Source organism: Anomaloglossus baeobatrachus, chromosome 2 (assembly GCF_048569485.1).
Source record: "Anomaloglossus baeobatrachus isolate aAnoBae1 chromosome 2, aAnoBae1.hap1, whole genome shotgun sequence".
Classification (NCBI taxonomy): domain Eukaryota; kingdom Metazoa; phylum Chordata; class Amphibia; order Anura; family Aromobatidae; genus Anomaloglossus; species Anomaloglossus baeobatrachus.
In genome coordinates this window covers 111,450,009-111,466,686 of record NC_134354.1, presented here as the reverse complement: position 1 = coordinate 111,466,686, position 16,678 = coordinate 111,450,009, and positions in this window count along the sequence as shown.

Genomic DNA, 16,678 nt, shown 5'->3' with positions numbered 1-16,678 from the left:
GGCACCAGACACATGGGGACCACTTGCCTCAAAGCAGCAAACATGCTGCATTCATTGGAAAAACAAGGCACAAAAATCAATCACTTAAATTCTTCTATTTTATTCTGTTCTGTAAATAGTATAACATATGGCTTGTACTCAAGGCTTCTAATGTCACTCTGATATGCACCGAGATAACAATGATAATCAGAGATTCAAATGCAAAGATAAAATAAACCCATTATACCCCAGGAGCATTGAAGTTTTGAGGTATCTGAAATTTACCTATGATCAAGTTAGATAATTAGCTCTTTTTCGCCACCTTGACCCTCTGATATGCACACTAGATATCTAGGTATAATGTAATTATTTTCTTTAGATATGCACTGAGATAACACTGATAATCAGGTCAATGGACAATACTCCAAACGCGATTACACAGCATGGTTTATTGCGAAATGGTTTTTGTAAAGACTGGCACAGTGTTGATCAAATCCTAATATATGCAAAGAGTAAATAATCCCATTACCCCAGGAGCATTGAAGTTTTTAGTTATCTGAAAGTTACCTATGATCAAGTTTGCATACCATACCTTTTACAAAGGATAATTAGCTCATTTTCGCCACCTTGTCCCTCTGATATGCACACTAGATATCTCGGTATAATGTGATTATTTTCTTTGCAATATATTGCATTTGAACTACACTGTGCTTTCCAAACAACCTTGTTCTAATCGCGTTTGGAGCATTGGCCAGTCATCTGACTATCCTTCTTATCTCGTTGCATATCTGAGTGAGCAAGTTTAGAAGCCATATGTGTGTGTATATTTGTAGTGCATATGTTTCAGAAATAAATCCCCTCCTTTGGGTCCTCGCCAAACTACCTCATATTTTACACAATTGTATTATTATTCTTTGTAAATTTTATATAAATTAAGATTATTTTTTTTTATTTTAATGATTGGTCATTGGCATTTTGTGCCATGTTTTTCCAATTGTAATCGCTGGGTCACCAGTGTCGGGGAAGAATATCACAGTTAATGTCCATGTTATGAAAGTATGTATGCTGCATTCATTGCTGCACTTATGCATGCGTGGGGAGTGGGTGACAGGTCCTCGATAACTCGTTCAGCACCCATGTGTTCGATTATTTTTGTTTTACTGATTTTTTTCAATACCTTTCATTTTTCCACCAGACAGAACTTTTCAGATTTTTCAGTCAATGTTCCCATATGTTTTCTGCGGGAACCTCACAGCACTTTTTCTTGCTGTAAGCTGCGTCCAACACCATTAAAGGGGGATTGACACACCACGACATCGCAAATATAAGTCGATGGCTTCACGGAAATCTTGACGCACAAACGGCCGCATTAGCGATGCCGTTGCGTGTGACTCCGATGAGCGATTTTGCATCGTTGAAAAAACGGGCAAAAACGCTAATCGGCGACATGGGTGTCCATTCTCAAAAATCGTGAATGCAGCAGTAACGAAGTTGTTCCTCGTTCCTGCGGCAGCACACATCGCTGCGTGTGACGCCACAGGAACGAGGAAGCTCTCCTTACCTGCCTCCCGGGCACATTGTGTAAGGAAGGAGGTTTTACCCAATACTGTATATAACATATATACTATCCTTCATACACAAACAGTAAGTTACGGACTGTGTGACCCCTCGTGGCCCTGCACGCACACCTATCCTTTTTTTCACTGGCAGCACAGGTGTCACACGGATCGCACACTGATGTGATCTGTGTGACATCAGTGTGACAAATACCAGAGAAAACATGGGTCTTTTTAATAAAAAGATTTTCTATATTTACCTCTCTCCAGCGCTGCTGTCTAAATATAAGCAGGTAAATATCCATGATCCATGAACCATAAAGCCATGGGTTGTTCATGGGTAAACAAAGACGAACAGGACCAAAGCCGCTAAACCGCACTCACCATGACGCCTCTCGATGTCTGCTCGGATGCTGGCGAGGAGTTCACTGGACTTATACCGCAGGTCTGCCAGTTTCTTCCTAATTTGGGTTGTGGATCGCTCCACCCCAAATCGACGGGCCAGGCCTCTACTAATCAGCCTCAGCACAGCCTGCTTATGAAGCATGGGATGGTCATGCTGTGCCTCGCAGAAATAGTCTTTTTTGACCATTATTTTTACTAAATAACGGACCTCCACAGGCCCCCATGGAGAACTGCGACTCCTAGCCGCCATGTTCCCGCCTCTGAACATTAACAGAACATGTACGCCGCCCAACAGACTTCAAAGGCGACGTGAGCAACGTCATCACGTCACGTTGTGAACAACGTCGCAATAGCGATCCCGCTAGCGGTCTCGTTATCAACGAGGCGCTCGAACCGCGTCACAGTAGCGTTCCCGTTTGTGAAACTAGCGGTCTGAATAAAGCTAGCACAGAGTCATAGTAGCGTTCCCGTCTGCGATCCCGGCTGTAACCGAGTCAGATAGCAAAAGGCATAGATAGCATTTAAATCTTTGATTTATGTTTGTGTATTGGATTTTTGTGTTATGGAATTATGGAATGTAAAGTTATGGAATATTCTTGTACATAGGGGCAGTATTATAGTAGTTATATTCTTGTACATAGGAGCAGTATTATAGTAGTTCTATTCTTGTGCATAGGGGCAGTATTATAGTAGTTATATTCTTGTATATAGGGGCAGTATTATAGTACTTATATTCTTGTACATAGGGGGCAGTATTAAAGTATTTATATTCTTGTACATGGGGCAGTATTATAGTAGCTATATTCTTGTACATGGTGGCAGTATTATAGTAGCTATTCTTGTACATGGGGCAGTATTATAGTAGCTATATTCTTGTACATGGGGCAGTATTATGGTAGCTATATTCTTGTACATAGGGGGCAGTATTATAGTAGTTATATTCTTGTGCATAGGGGCAATATTATAGTAGTTATATTCTTGTACATGGGGCAGTATTATAGTAGCTATATTCTTGTACATGGGGCAGTATTATAGTAGCTATATTCTTGTACATGGGGCAGTATTATGGTAGCTATATTCTTGTACATGGGGCAGTATTATAGTAGCTATATTCTTGTACATGGGGCAGTATTATAGTAGCTATATTCTTGTACATGGGGCAGTATTATGGTAGCTATATTCTTGTACATAGGGGGCAGTATTATAGTAGTTATATTCTTGTGCATAGGGGCAATATTATAGTAGTTATATTCTTGTATATAGGGGCAATATTATAGTACTTATATTCTTGTACATAGGGGGCAGTATTAAAGTATTTATATTCTTGTACATGGGGCAGTATTATAGTAGCTATATTCTTGTACATGGTGGCAGTATTATAGTAGCTATTCTTGTACATGGGGCAGTATTATAGTAGCTATATTCTTGTACATGGGGCAGTATTATAGTAGCTATATTCTTGTACATGGGGCAGTATTATGGTAGCTATATTCTTGTACATAGGGGGCAGTATTATAGTAGTTATATTCTTGTGCATAGGGGCAATATTATAGTAGTTATATTCTTGTACATGGGGCAGTATTATAGTAGCTATATTCTTGTACATGGGGCAGTATTATAGTAGCTATATTCTTGTACATGGGGCAGTATTATGGTAGCTATATTCTTGTACATGGGGCAGTATTATAGTAGCTATATTCTTGTACATGGGGCAGTATTATAGTAGTTATATTCTTGTGCATAGGGGCAATATTATAGTAGTTATATTCTTGTGCATAGGGGCAATATTATAGTAGTTATATTCTTGTACATGGGGCAGTATTATAGTAGCTATATTCTTGTACATGGGGCAGTATTATAGTAGCTATATTCTTGTACATGGGGCAGTATTATGGTAGCTATATTCTTGTACATGGGGCAGTATTATAGTAGCTATATTCTTGTACATGGGGCAGTATTATAGTAGCTATATTCTTGTACATGGGGCAGTATTATAGTAGCTATATTCTTGTACATGGGGGCAATATTATAGTAGTTATATTCTTGTACATAGGGGGCAGTATTAAAGTATTTATATTCTTGTACATAGGGGGCAGTATTATAGTAGTTATATTCTTGTACATAGGGGCAGTATTAAAGTATTTATATTCTTGTGCATAGGGGCAGTATTATAGTAGTTATAATCTTGTACATCTGGGCAGGTGGGACACCACCGCTGTTGTTGTTGGGCACCCAGGGGAGAGGTAGTGGCAGCTGGATGTTAACCCCTCCGCGGGTAGGGAGGGTGGTCCCGGGGCCCAATGACTTTTTGCTGGGTATAGCAATGGCATAAAGTGTTAGTGGTATCATTTTGATTTACAAATCTATTATGGGAAGGAGAATAGAGCGGACATGCAATTATACTCGATGGGGTATCGGTACAGAGGACCTAAATGGTTGTTGGTCCAAATGGCAGTCAATGTAATAAAAGTCATCAACCATAATAGTTTATATAACATTTTATTGAACAAATGCAAACATTATAAAATTCAGAAAGATTAAAATAAAATGGACAACAAAAATATATTATTAAAAAAACAGTATAGACAGCAAAATGCTCAGTAGGCCTCTATAACATCTGTTGCTGCCAACTTACAGCACCAGGACCGTTAAAATATTGGCAGTAGTTTTCTCGGCAGGCCTTCGCATCATCCTTGTTTCTGCCATGTATGACCGGTTGAAGGCCTGCGATTGTTGGAGCGTTAGCACGCCACTCACCAAGAACCACTTCCCCATTTGTTGGTTCCACAGAGTCCACGAAACCAGGCGGACTGTACGCATTTACATCTTGACGACGAAGGAAGTTGTGCAGCGTGCAACAGGCCAAAACAACAGAGTCTATTGATTGAAGCTTTAGGTTAATCGGAGTATGGAAAACTCGGAAGCGGTTGGCCATGATCCCGAAGGCATTTTCTACTACCCGACGTGCCCTAGACAAGCGGTAATTGAAAATGCGTCTTTCCTGCGTAAGAGCGTTTTGTGGAAACGGTTTTAGAAGATTGGCATGAAGTGGGAAGGCTTCATCGCCGACAAAAACAAAATTAAGGTTTCCTGTGGTCTCAGAGTTGGGTGGCAAGTGCAGGGCACCGTTCTGCAAATGCTCACCAAATGCTGTGTGCTCCAAAACACCACCATCAGAAACCCTGCCGTTCATGCCAACATCGACATTTATGAATTCATAGTTTGCATTAACAAGGGCCATCATTATGAGGCTGAAATAGCCCTTGTAATTGTAAAAATAGGATCCGCTGTTCCGTGGTTGCGTGATGCGCACATGTTTTCCATCCAAAGCCCCACCACAGTTTGGGAACTGCCAGAGCTGCTCAAAATCCTTGGCAATTTTTTTCCATGCCTCCACTGTTTTAGGAAATTGATTATCGCTGCGTAGACTGCGAACAATTGCATTACATGTCTCAGGAATTATTACGCTGAGCAGGGACCTTGAAACAGCAGCAGAAAAATGCAAGTCTTGGAGGGAGCGTCCTGTGGCCAGGAATCGCAGTGTGACTGCCAATCTTTCATCTGGGGGGACGGCAGCACGCATCTTTGTATCCTTTCGTTGAATGAGTGGCGTAACTCTTTCCAGTAACATTTTGAAGGATTCCTCTGACATCCGCAGATAGTTGCGGAAATCATGAGGATCCTTCTCCTGCAGCTCTCTGATAAGTTGCATGTGTGAGAATTCGGACCTCCTCTGCAGCCACTCTCTGGTCCACATGCGACGCTTTCGCTTTGAACGCCTCTCTAGCATCCGTGCCTCATCTTGTCGCCGAGCTTCCTCCACCAGCATTGCAGCAACTACAACAGCACACTGCATATCATCCATGATGTGAAACTGCAAAAATAAAACGAAATAAGAGAATTTTCAACAATATGTATGTATATTCCTATATACCGGAATATAAAAAAATATAATACTTCCAGCTATGTAAATAAATTAATATAACAACTATAATACTGCCCCCTATATACAAGAATATAAGTACTATAATACTGCCCTCTATATACAAGAATATAACTACTATAATACTGCCCCCTATATACAAGAATATAAGTACTATAATACTGCCCTCTATATACAAGAATATAACTACTATAATACTGCCCCCTATATCCAAGAATATAACTACTATAATACTGACCCAGAATACAACTATAATATTGCCCACTATATCCAAGAATATAACTACTGCTCCCTGTGTATAAGAATATAAATATTATAATATTGGTTCCCTAAGTACAAGAATTCAAGTAGTACAATACTGTTCCCGTATACACAAGTACTATCCTATATAAAACAATTTCAAAGCATACCTACCTTTTCAAATACAAGGTCTGATAAGAGGTCTGATGAAAGATCCAGAAAACACGACACACTAGCGACGCCAAACAGAGAATGTAGCTCGTAGAACAAAAAATAGAACTTAAAGAATGAAATCACAGTGACGCCTTCGGCAAAGTACCCAATCGGAACGCTGTTGTAACCACCAATCGGAGACGTAGGGGCGTTGCAAAATAGAGCGCAAAAACACGCCCTTATCCTGCCTTCAGCCCTACGTCACTGTTTTCAGCGTCGTAGCGATGGTCGCTGCTGTGGTGTCAAATACAAGAATGCAGCGCTTATCAGCATGCGCAGCGGGATAACAGCGATCAAAAAATGACCAGGAACATTCAGGAGCGAGCAGCGATTTCGCAGCAGGGGTCTGATCGTTGTTATGTGTCACACACAGCGACGTCGCTGTTGAGGTCGCTGCAACGTCACAGAATATGGTGACGTTGCAGCGACGTCGTTGTCGTCGTCGTTATGTGTGACACCAGCTTTAGGCTTCTGGGATCACATGCTGTAAGAAAGCCTATTATATCAGCTCCTCTCATACTTAGGTTGGAGGAGATCTTCCACCTACGCTGACTATAGTTTCTGCTGTGTTGGTCTGTGTGCTATGATGTCCCAGATTTGCTGGATAGAGTGTGGCCTGCGCTTGCTGTTGTTTTGGAATTTACTCGTAGTGTTGTTGTTTCCTCCCTGCACTTGTTTTCCTTCCTATCTATCATTGTCTTATACCTCTGTGTGTCCGTGCTGACAGAATTTTGGTTTCCCCTGTCTGTCTATTTGTGAGGGTAATCACACTCCTGACCCAGCCACCCCATGGTAGGGATATAAGATCAGGGCAGGTCAGGCGCAGGGCCAGGAAGGAGACTCAAACATCCCTACCTTCAGGGGTAGCTCTAAGACTGGGGATAGATAGAGCCTCCCAACCTGAGGGTCAGCCTAGGATCCCCGATTTCCTACTATCCCATAGTCCCTGTGACAGGTAAAGCTATTTTCTCTGGAAACTTCACAAACCTGAATCCCATTGAGAACCTCAAAAAGCAGGCGGACAAGTAAAAACACAGAAATTGTGATAAACTCCAAGAAATGATTGAGAAGAATGAATTATCATCAGTCAAGATTTGGCCGAAAAGCTGATATCCGGCTGCCAGGGCGCATGGCAACAGTCTTAAAACATAAGGGTCAACATCGTTAACATTGAATATTTGCATAAACTTGATATATTTGTAAAGAAAAGTTTAAAATCTTAAGAAATTCTTATAATCGTACATAAGTTACCATAGAAACATCTCACTTAAAGATCTAAAAACACTGAAGCAGAACAATTTGTGAAAACCTCAATTTTTGTCAGTCACAAAACTTTTGGCCTCAACTGTTCACTGGCTGTGACAGATCCTCAACAATATCGTATTTTCTAACATTTGTGTGTATCATTTATTTTCTTTTGTACTAGAGCAGAGCTGTGAATATGGGATATATGGCCTGACCTATAGAGAATACCAAACTTTGCTCCATGGTTCCATGCCACCAATACAGTTTATGTGACGCCCTGGACTAGCCAGGTAGTCACATACATACCAACATACACACCCCCACCCTAGGCAGTTACAACAGTCAATCAAAAACCCTTGTTGCCTCCCTCCAGGGGCTGATGTCCACACCAGGTGGGGCGGAGCGAGGCGGTTGGCCCCACCCACCGAGGAGTTCACAGGCCTGGAGGCGGGAAAAGTGTCAGTTCAGTCTTGGAGGTGAAAGTGAGAGGAGTGAACACTTGAGGTGTCTGGGTTGGAGCCCAGGACGATTGGTGAGTATTTTCCATCGTTAACGGTCGTTCGTGCGTGTCACATGCAATGACGTCACTAACAATGCCAGATGTGCGTCTTGGAATCCGTGACCCCGGCGATATATCGCTAGCTACGTCGCTGCATGTGACAGGGCCTTAACAGTCACCTACCTGCTCCCGCAGATTAGCAATCTTGTTCGGCTGCTCTACTATGCAGAACTTCATTGCAGAGTAGAATGCGAAGCGCCCAGATGTTTATAGTCTATGTCTAAAAAATCACTGCACTCTCAGATTGAGTTTGCAATGGTGTTCAAAATTTATTAACAAACATATGGAACAAATAGTATTTGATAATAAAGTATCTCTGCCTTTTCTATAAGGAGTTCAGCTGTATCTAACAGCCGCCTACTTGCTCCTGCAGTTTAGCAATCTCGTTCAGCTGCACTACTATGCGGAATTTCATTGCAGGAAGAATGTGAAGCGCCCGGGACGTTTATAGTCTATGTCTATTGTCGCGGGCGGAGAAGGGGACGCTGCGCTCTCCCACTGCTCAGGTCCGGCTACTGCTGCTGCTGCGGCTGCCGCTGCTCGGTGGTGGCTTGAGCGGTGGGCCGGATCCCGGGGACTCGAGCGGCGTTCCTCACCCGTGAGTGAAAAGGGGGAGGATTTGATTGTGGGGATTTGGTTATTGTCCGTGACACCACCCACGGTTGTGGTGATATTGGTGACACCACCGCTGCTCTAGACGGGGATCCCAAGAGTGGTGACAGGGAGCAGCTTTGATGTTAGTTCTCCCCTCCGTGGGTAGGGGGTTGGTTGTCCCGGGGCCCGGTGATTGGGTAGGGATGGATGGCAGGCGGGTTACGGTGCCCGGTGAGGTGCAGGGTTACGGGGGCAGCGCTGTGCCGCACAGCACGGTTGTACTCACTCAGCCAATGATGAGGACACAGTTCTTGGTAAAACACACAGCTGGATGGACGGGTCCCACAGACGGCTGCGGTGTTGTTTCTCCCGGCAGGTTGATGGTGACTGCCTTTCCCTGCACCTATGTAGTGTAACGGTTCCAATGGGTTCCCACCGGTAACCCACTCCCTAGCTTGGATATGGGCTGGAGGAGCCCCTTTTGCCCGCAGGCTCTGGCCCTGGGAACTTTAGCCTTGGCGGTGACTGTGCTTCCCTCTCTCGGTTGGACTGTTGCCTTCTGTCGGAACTTGGCTGCTGGGAAACCCAGGAGGTTCCCTTCGCTAACGAATTTGTCAAATTCACGGCGACTCCTAGCCTTGCCGGGGTCCGTAAGCCCCTGCCAGATGGTGCTGGCTTCTCTTTGCGTACCGGTCCGGTACCGCCGGGCCACCGCCCGTCCACGGTCTTTATGGTAAGCTCCAATAGGCCACTCCTGCAGACGGTCACCACCGTCTGCCAACCTTGCTGATCCGTCCGGGCCACACACCCGGACCAACTTCAGTCTTCTCAGCTGCCACTTTCCTTCCTTCCACTTTCACTTCCCTAGCTGAACTGTCTGGTTTTCCCGCCTCCAGGACTGTGAACTCCTCGGTGGGCGGGGCCAACCGCCTGGCCCACCCCCTGGTGTGAACATCAGCCCCTGGAGGAAGGCAACAAGGGTTTTGTGTCTGACTTCGGTGTGCCTGACCGGGAGTGTGGGGTGTGTGGGTGTTGTTCTCTGTGGCCCCTGGCTTGTCCAGGGCGCCACATTCCCCCTTAGTAAAATGCAGACTGTCCGCAGGCTGCCCGTCCATCACCGGTTTTATTTTCACCAACTGGAAAGATAAACGGTAACACATTACAAGTAAAATAACATCTTCCCACATCGGGAGGTACTCTTACTTAAAACGTTGCAAACGGTTACGGCTTCCGCTCTCTCCCACCCAAGCAACCTGGCCCTGATGCTGCCCCTAAGCAAACAGGCAGCACCCCTTGACCCCAGTCCAGCACAAGTTGCCCGAGCGGGTTCTGTCCTTTTCAGGGGACCCCCGTCCATGGGGAACCCCTGAAACCCCAAGAGGATTGCCACCGGAACTGGGCCCCAGCCTGCTCCACTGCGGGCCCTTCCTCCAATCTGCCTCTCCGGAGGCGGTAACGGTGAAAGCCACAACAAAATTATTTACATGCCACAAGTTTGTGGTTGCCCTGCTAGTTCTCGGGCCTGTTCGTAGTAGTTTCCATGCATAAATTGAAAAGGGGGTCCCAACGGGGACCAGTTGCCGGCAACGACCAGTTCCAATCAAGCAGCAAATCAGATGAATCTTCTCGGTAATCATTCACTTATCATTCATTTTCAAACGGTACTTTTAACACACACAGACACAGTTCCCCCCCTAAAGAGTAGTTTCCCTGTACCTAAGTGGGGGTTTACCTAGGTTAGGACGAGTGGACCTCCGGGGTCCGGTGTCAGTGGTGACAGGCAGTGGGGCAGAGGGAACAATCAGTTCCTCTTCCCTGCTATCGTGTGGGGGAGGCGGAGGCATAGGGGAGCTGGGTACAGGTTCATCCCTGGGCACTGGCTCATGGTTGACCACTTCCATCACTTCCTCATCCGCGGGTTGTGGGAACAGTATCACTGGAAGAATCACCGCGCCGTTCTGTGTAGGCCAGTCTGCTGGAAAATCACCCATCATGGTGTGGATTACCTCTTTTGCCTTCTCCGCCGGTCTGGGAACCGGAGCTTCAGCCGTTACCCTCAATGCTGGTGGGCATTTCTTTAGATGGTCCCGGGAAACCGTGGCCAAAGTGCCCCCTTGGTCACGACTGATCTGGTAGGCCTTCCCATCTTCCCATCCTGTGGGCTGTATGACATATGGGGTTTGTTCCCATTGATCATCCAGCTTGTGGGTCCTCCTTTTTTGCTTCAGCACTACATCTCCAGGCTGGAAAGGGCCAGCAGACGCCTTCTGGTTGAAGCGCTGCTCCTGTTGTTCCCGACTCCGACTCAAATTCTTCTCGACATACTCCTGAATTTGTCGGTACTGCAACCTCCGCTGAGTATCCCATTCAGCTGTCGAAGGGAGTGCTTCTGGGGCTTTCAATCCCATGTCCAGATCCACCGGTAGCCGGCCGGGGCGAGCCCTCATCAGGTAGGCTGGGGTGCATTTCGTTGAGCTGGAAGGGATATTGTTGTACATGTCGACTAAGTCAGGTAGCTTCTCCGGCCACAGGTTCCGCTCTTCTAGCGGCAACGTCTTGAGGAGGCCCAGGGCCAGGTTCATCTTTTCACACATGCCGTTGGTTTGGGCATGGTAAGGCGTGGTCCGAATTTTCTTGCAGCCGTACAACTGGCAAAATTCATGGAATACCTCCGCTTCAAAGGCCGGGCCTTGGTCAGTAAGCACCTTCTCAGGGTATCCATGTGGCCTACAAAAATAAGCCTGGAACGCTCTAGCGGCGGTACGGCCAGTTAGGTCTTTGACTGGGACAACCTTCATGAACCTTCAATAGTGGTCGACAATGGTTAGAGCGTAGGTGTACCCACTTTGGCTGGGGGTGAGCTTTACATGGTCCAGGGCAACCAGCTCCAGCGGTTGATGTGTAACGATCGGGTGTAGGGGCACCTTCTGGCTTACCTCGTCCTTCCTTCTCAGCGTGCAAGGGCCACACTCTCGGCACCAGGCCTCTACAGATTCCCGCATTCCACTCCAATAGAACTGCTCTCTCAATAGCATTTCTAGTTTCTTCCATCCGAAGTGTCCAGCACCATCATGGTACGCTTGCAGGACGGTGGGCACGTTAGCTTGGGGAATCACCAACTGGCGGATTTTCTCATGGGTCTTCGGGTTAATCAGCTCAAAGTACAACTTCCCCTGGTGTAGATACAGCCGGGTCCGTTCTCGCCACAGGCGTTGGGCTTCAGCTGGGGCGGCAGGGTCTATTCCAGCAGCGCCTTGTTCCACCAAGATCTTGACTAAGCGGACAGCGGGTGCCTGGTCCTGAGCTTCTTGCCACTCCTGGCTGGGCAGCGGGTCCAGGTTTACCCGTTGTTGATAGACATGGACCTTCTCAGTCGGTGGCTGATGAAAGGCGGGCAGCTCAATCTCTTCGAGGTCGTCATCCTCAGGCCCTTCTTCCAACAAGTGGGGCATCCGAGAGAGTGCATCGGCATTAACATTGGCACGGCCGGCCCTGTACTTGATGGTGAAATCGTAGTTGGCTAGCCTAGCCACCCACCGCTGTTCCAAGGCGCCCAGCTTGGCGGTGTCCAGGTGGGTCAGCGGGTTATTATCCATGAAAGCGGTGAACTTAGTCGCTGCCAGGTAATGGCGGAACCGCTCGGTGATAGCCCACACCAGTGCCAGGAGTTCAAGCTTGAAAGAGCTGTAGTTCTCGGGGTTCCTCTCAGTCGGTCGAAGCCTTCGGCTAGCATATGCAATCACTTTTTCTTTTCCGTCTTGGACCTGGGATAGGACTGCCCCTAAGCCTACATTGCTGGCATCGGTGTAAAGGATGAAGGGGTGGTTGTAATCAGGGTATGCTAGGATTTCTTCTCTGGTCAGGGCCGCTCTCAGCTGACGGAAGGATTCCTCATGCCTTTCTTCCCACACCAATGGGGCTCCTAGGGGTCTACCACCTTTGGTCTGTCCCACGAGGAGATCTTGCATGGGGGCAGCCATCTTCGTGTACCCCTTGATGAAGCGACGGTAATACCCCACCAGGCCCAGAAACTGCCTCACCTCCTTCACCGTGGTCGGCCTCGGCCAGTCCTGAATGGCGGTGATTTTTATCAGGGTCAGGGGCGACACCCTCTGCACCGACCACATGCCCTAGGTACTGCACTTTGGGTTTCAGCAGATGACACTTTGAGGGCTTCAACTTCATCCCATATTTGGCAAGTGACGCGAACACCTCGGCTAGGTGCTCCAGGTGGGCTTCATATGTCTGGGAGTACACAATCACATCATCCAGGTACAGCAGGACGGTCTCAAAGTTTAGATGCCCCAGACAGCATTCCATCAGCCGTTGGAAGGTTCCAGGGGCATTGCACAGCCCGAACGGCATGTTATTAAACTCACAGAGTCCCATGGGGGTAGCAAATGCAGTCTTCTCTCGATCTTCTGGTGCCACAGCCACCTGCCAGTACCCACTGGTGAGGTCAAGGGTGGAAAAGTAATTAGCGGTTCTCAGCGCAGCCAGAGATTCCTCAATGCGGGGCAGAGGGTAAGCGTCCTTATGTGTTATCTGGTTAATTTTTCGGTAATCCACACACATCCGCATGGTGCCATCCTTCTTCTTAACCAGTACCAACGGGGCGGCCCAGGGACTACAGCTGTCCCTAATAACCCCTGCCTCCTTCATGTTCCTCAACATGTCCTTGGCACATTGGTAGTGTGCAGGGGGAATAGGCCTGTACCTCTCTTTGATGGGGGGATGCTCACCGGTGGGGATATGGTGTTGGACCCCTTTAATCTGCCCAAAGTCTAGGGGATGTTTGCTAAAAATCCGCTCATACTCCCGTACCACCCAGTATACCCCTTCTTTGTGATGTGTAGGGGTATCGTCAGTGCCTACGTGTAGTTCTCGACACCACTCGTCTAACTTCCCTTGGGATGGGTGAGTGCTGGCAGTAGGTGGTGAGGTTGGGGGAATGGCCTCGTGGATGGTGTGGGGATCCAAGGTGAACAACTTGGCAAGGGTAGCGTACCGGGGAAGCCTGACTTCTTCCTCCCCGCAGTTCAGCACCCTCACGGGCACTCTCCCCTTCTTTACATCCACCACCCCTCGGGTGGCCATTACTGTGGGCCAGTGTTCAGAGGGCATGGGCTCTATCATGGCGGGGTAGTCACGCCCCTGGGGCCCTACCGCTGCCCTACACCAAATCATCATCTCGCTCCTGGGAGGCACAATCAAAGGGGCGACATCCATCACTCTCACCCCACCAATCTCTCCTCCTGTCGAGTTCACATGTTGGCGGTACATCAAGGCTCGGATCTCATGCTGCACAGCTCTCTGTCGGCTCCCCGCCGCCGTGGCGACCAGCTGCTGCAGTAGGGTCAGCACGTCACTCATACAGTGCTCCATCACGTTGGTCCCTAGCACTACCTTCGGGTTATGATCACTGGGTTCATTCATTATCACAATCATACCCTGCTGCTGCAGTTCAGCTCGCCCCACAGTCATGGCCACTTGTTTGTATCCCACTTGGGTCAATGGGAGTCCATCAGCAGCAATCAGTGTTATACTGGCATCTGGGGGAGCCAGCTCGTCCTTTCCCCAATACCGTTGATACAGTGTGTATGGTATGGTGGTTACCTGTGATCCAGTGTCCAGGAGAGCCATCACCGGTATGCCGTCCACAGCCACGGGGATGATGGGCCGGGCCCCGATGTACCGGTCACGCCAGTCTGGGGGGCCATGGGGTTCTACTCCTGAGGATTGGCCCGTGGCCCCAGGGGTTGCTTGTTTAACGGACACCGTCGGGAGTAGTGGCCGGGTTTTCTGCACCTGTAACAGATTGGGGGCCCATTCCGTGAGTCATTGGTCCTTCTCCGCTGCATCCAGGGGACGTCCTCAGGGCTGTCGGCGAGCTGCATCTTCACCGGGGCCTGGGATCTGGTCGGAGGCTGGAGTGCGGCGAGGATCTTATCGAGGTCCTCATCCATGCGGCGAACTTGAGCAGCGAGTTCTTCAATCGTTCCGCTTGGTGCTGCAGGCACTGGAGGTGCTGATGGGGTAGGGGCCACCACGACAGGAGCAGTCTCAACCGGCCACGGGGCTGGCTCAGGAGCTTCAAATGCAGGGGGTTGCAGAGCTTTGATGGCCCGTTCCTTTAATACGGCAAAGTCCACATCAGGGTGTTCTAGGGCCCACAGCCGAAGCTGTTTGCGGTCCTCTGAGGACCTCATCCCCTGCACAAACTGCTCACTTAACATTTTGTTACTGTCCACACTGTTGATGGTGTCCACCCGCTTCAGTGTGCGGAGTGCGGTTTGCAGGCGCAAGGTATAGTCCCAAATGCTATCTGCGGGCCGTTGTCGGCATTGATAGAACTGCATCCGCAACTCTGCCTCGGTACGGGTCTCAAAGGCAGTCTGCAGCTTTTCAAATATGGTGGCTACAGAGGACCGGTCCCCCTTGGCCCAGGTCTCCACCTCTTGCTCAGCCGCGGCGGTTAGCTGCTCCAGCACTAGCGCTGCACGTTGCTTATCAGTCAGGGGGTACAGTTCTAGTAGCGGACTAAGTTTTTTCCGGAAAACCTGCAAGGCATCAGGTTTCCCATCGTACTGCGGTAGCCAGGCAGCTCCGGGCACATAGGGCAAAGAGAACGGCATCACCTGAGCGAGAGCTGGGGCCGCGGCGCTCCCCGCCAGCGCGGCCGGGACCTGGGCAGGCCCATTCTCATCTACGGGTGCTCCCACGGCTGCATCCGCTGCTCTTCCAGCGACTCCGTCGGGCGCAGACATCTTGTTTCCGTCCCCCTTAGTCTCTTTCTGGCTCCTCCTCTACAGGGGCGGGGTTTTGGCCTTCGCGCCTCCACTACTCGAGGAGACGCTCGAGCGGGAATTCTTCGCGCCCAAGATGGCGGCTTCACAAATTTTTCGGCCGGACACCTCCGGCGGTTACACAAGGCGCACTTCCACCAGTTGGTAGAACGGTAGGATCCTGTTCGTGACGCCAAGTTGTCGCGGGCGGAGAAGGGGACGCTGCGCTCTCCCACTGCTTGGGTCCGGCTACTGCTGCTGCGGCTGCCGCTGCTCGGTGGTGGCTCGAGCGGTGGGCCGGATCCCGGGGACTCGAGCGGCGTTCCTCGCCCGTGAGTGAAAAGGGGGGGGATTTGATTGTGGGGATTTGGTTATTGTCCGTGACGCCACCCACAGTTGTGGTGATATTGGTGACACCACCGCTGCTCTAGACGGGGATCCAGGGAGCGGTGACAGGGAGCAGCTTTGATGTTAGTTCTCCCCTCCGTGAGTAGGGGGTTGGTTGTCCCGGGGCCCGGTGATGGGGTAGGGATGGATAGTAGGCGGGTTACGGGGCCCGGTGAAGTGCAGGGTCGCGGGGGCAGCGCTGTGCCGCACGGCACGGTGGTACTCACTCAGCCAATGATGAGGACACAGTTCTCGGTAAAACACACGGCTGGATGGACGGGTCCCACAGACGGCTGCGGTGTTGTTTCTCCCGGCAGGTTGATGGTGACTGCCTTTCCCTGCACCTATGTAGTGTAACAGTTCCAATGGGTTCCCACCGGTAACCCGCTCCCCAGCTTGGATATGGGCTGGAGGAGCCCCTTTTGCCCGCAGGCTCTGGCCCTGGGAACTTTAGCCTTGGCGGTGACTGTGTTTCCCTCTCTCGGTTGGACTGTTGCCTTCTGTTGGGACTTGGCTGCTGGGAAACCGAGGAGGTTCCCTTCGCTAACGAATTTGTCAAATTCACGGCGACTCCTAGCCTTGCCGGGGTCCGTAAGCCCCTGCCAGATGGTGCTGGCTTCTCTTTGCGTACCGGTCCGGTACCGCCGGGCCACCGCCCGTCCACTGTCTTTACGGTAAGCTCCAATAGGCCACTCCTGCAGACGGTCACCACCGTCTGCCAACCTTCCTGATCCGTCCGGACCAACTTCAGTCTGCTCAGCTGCCACTTTCC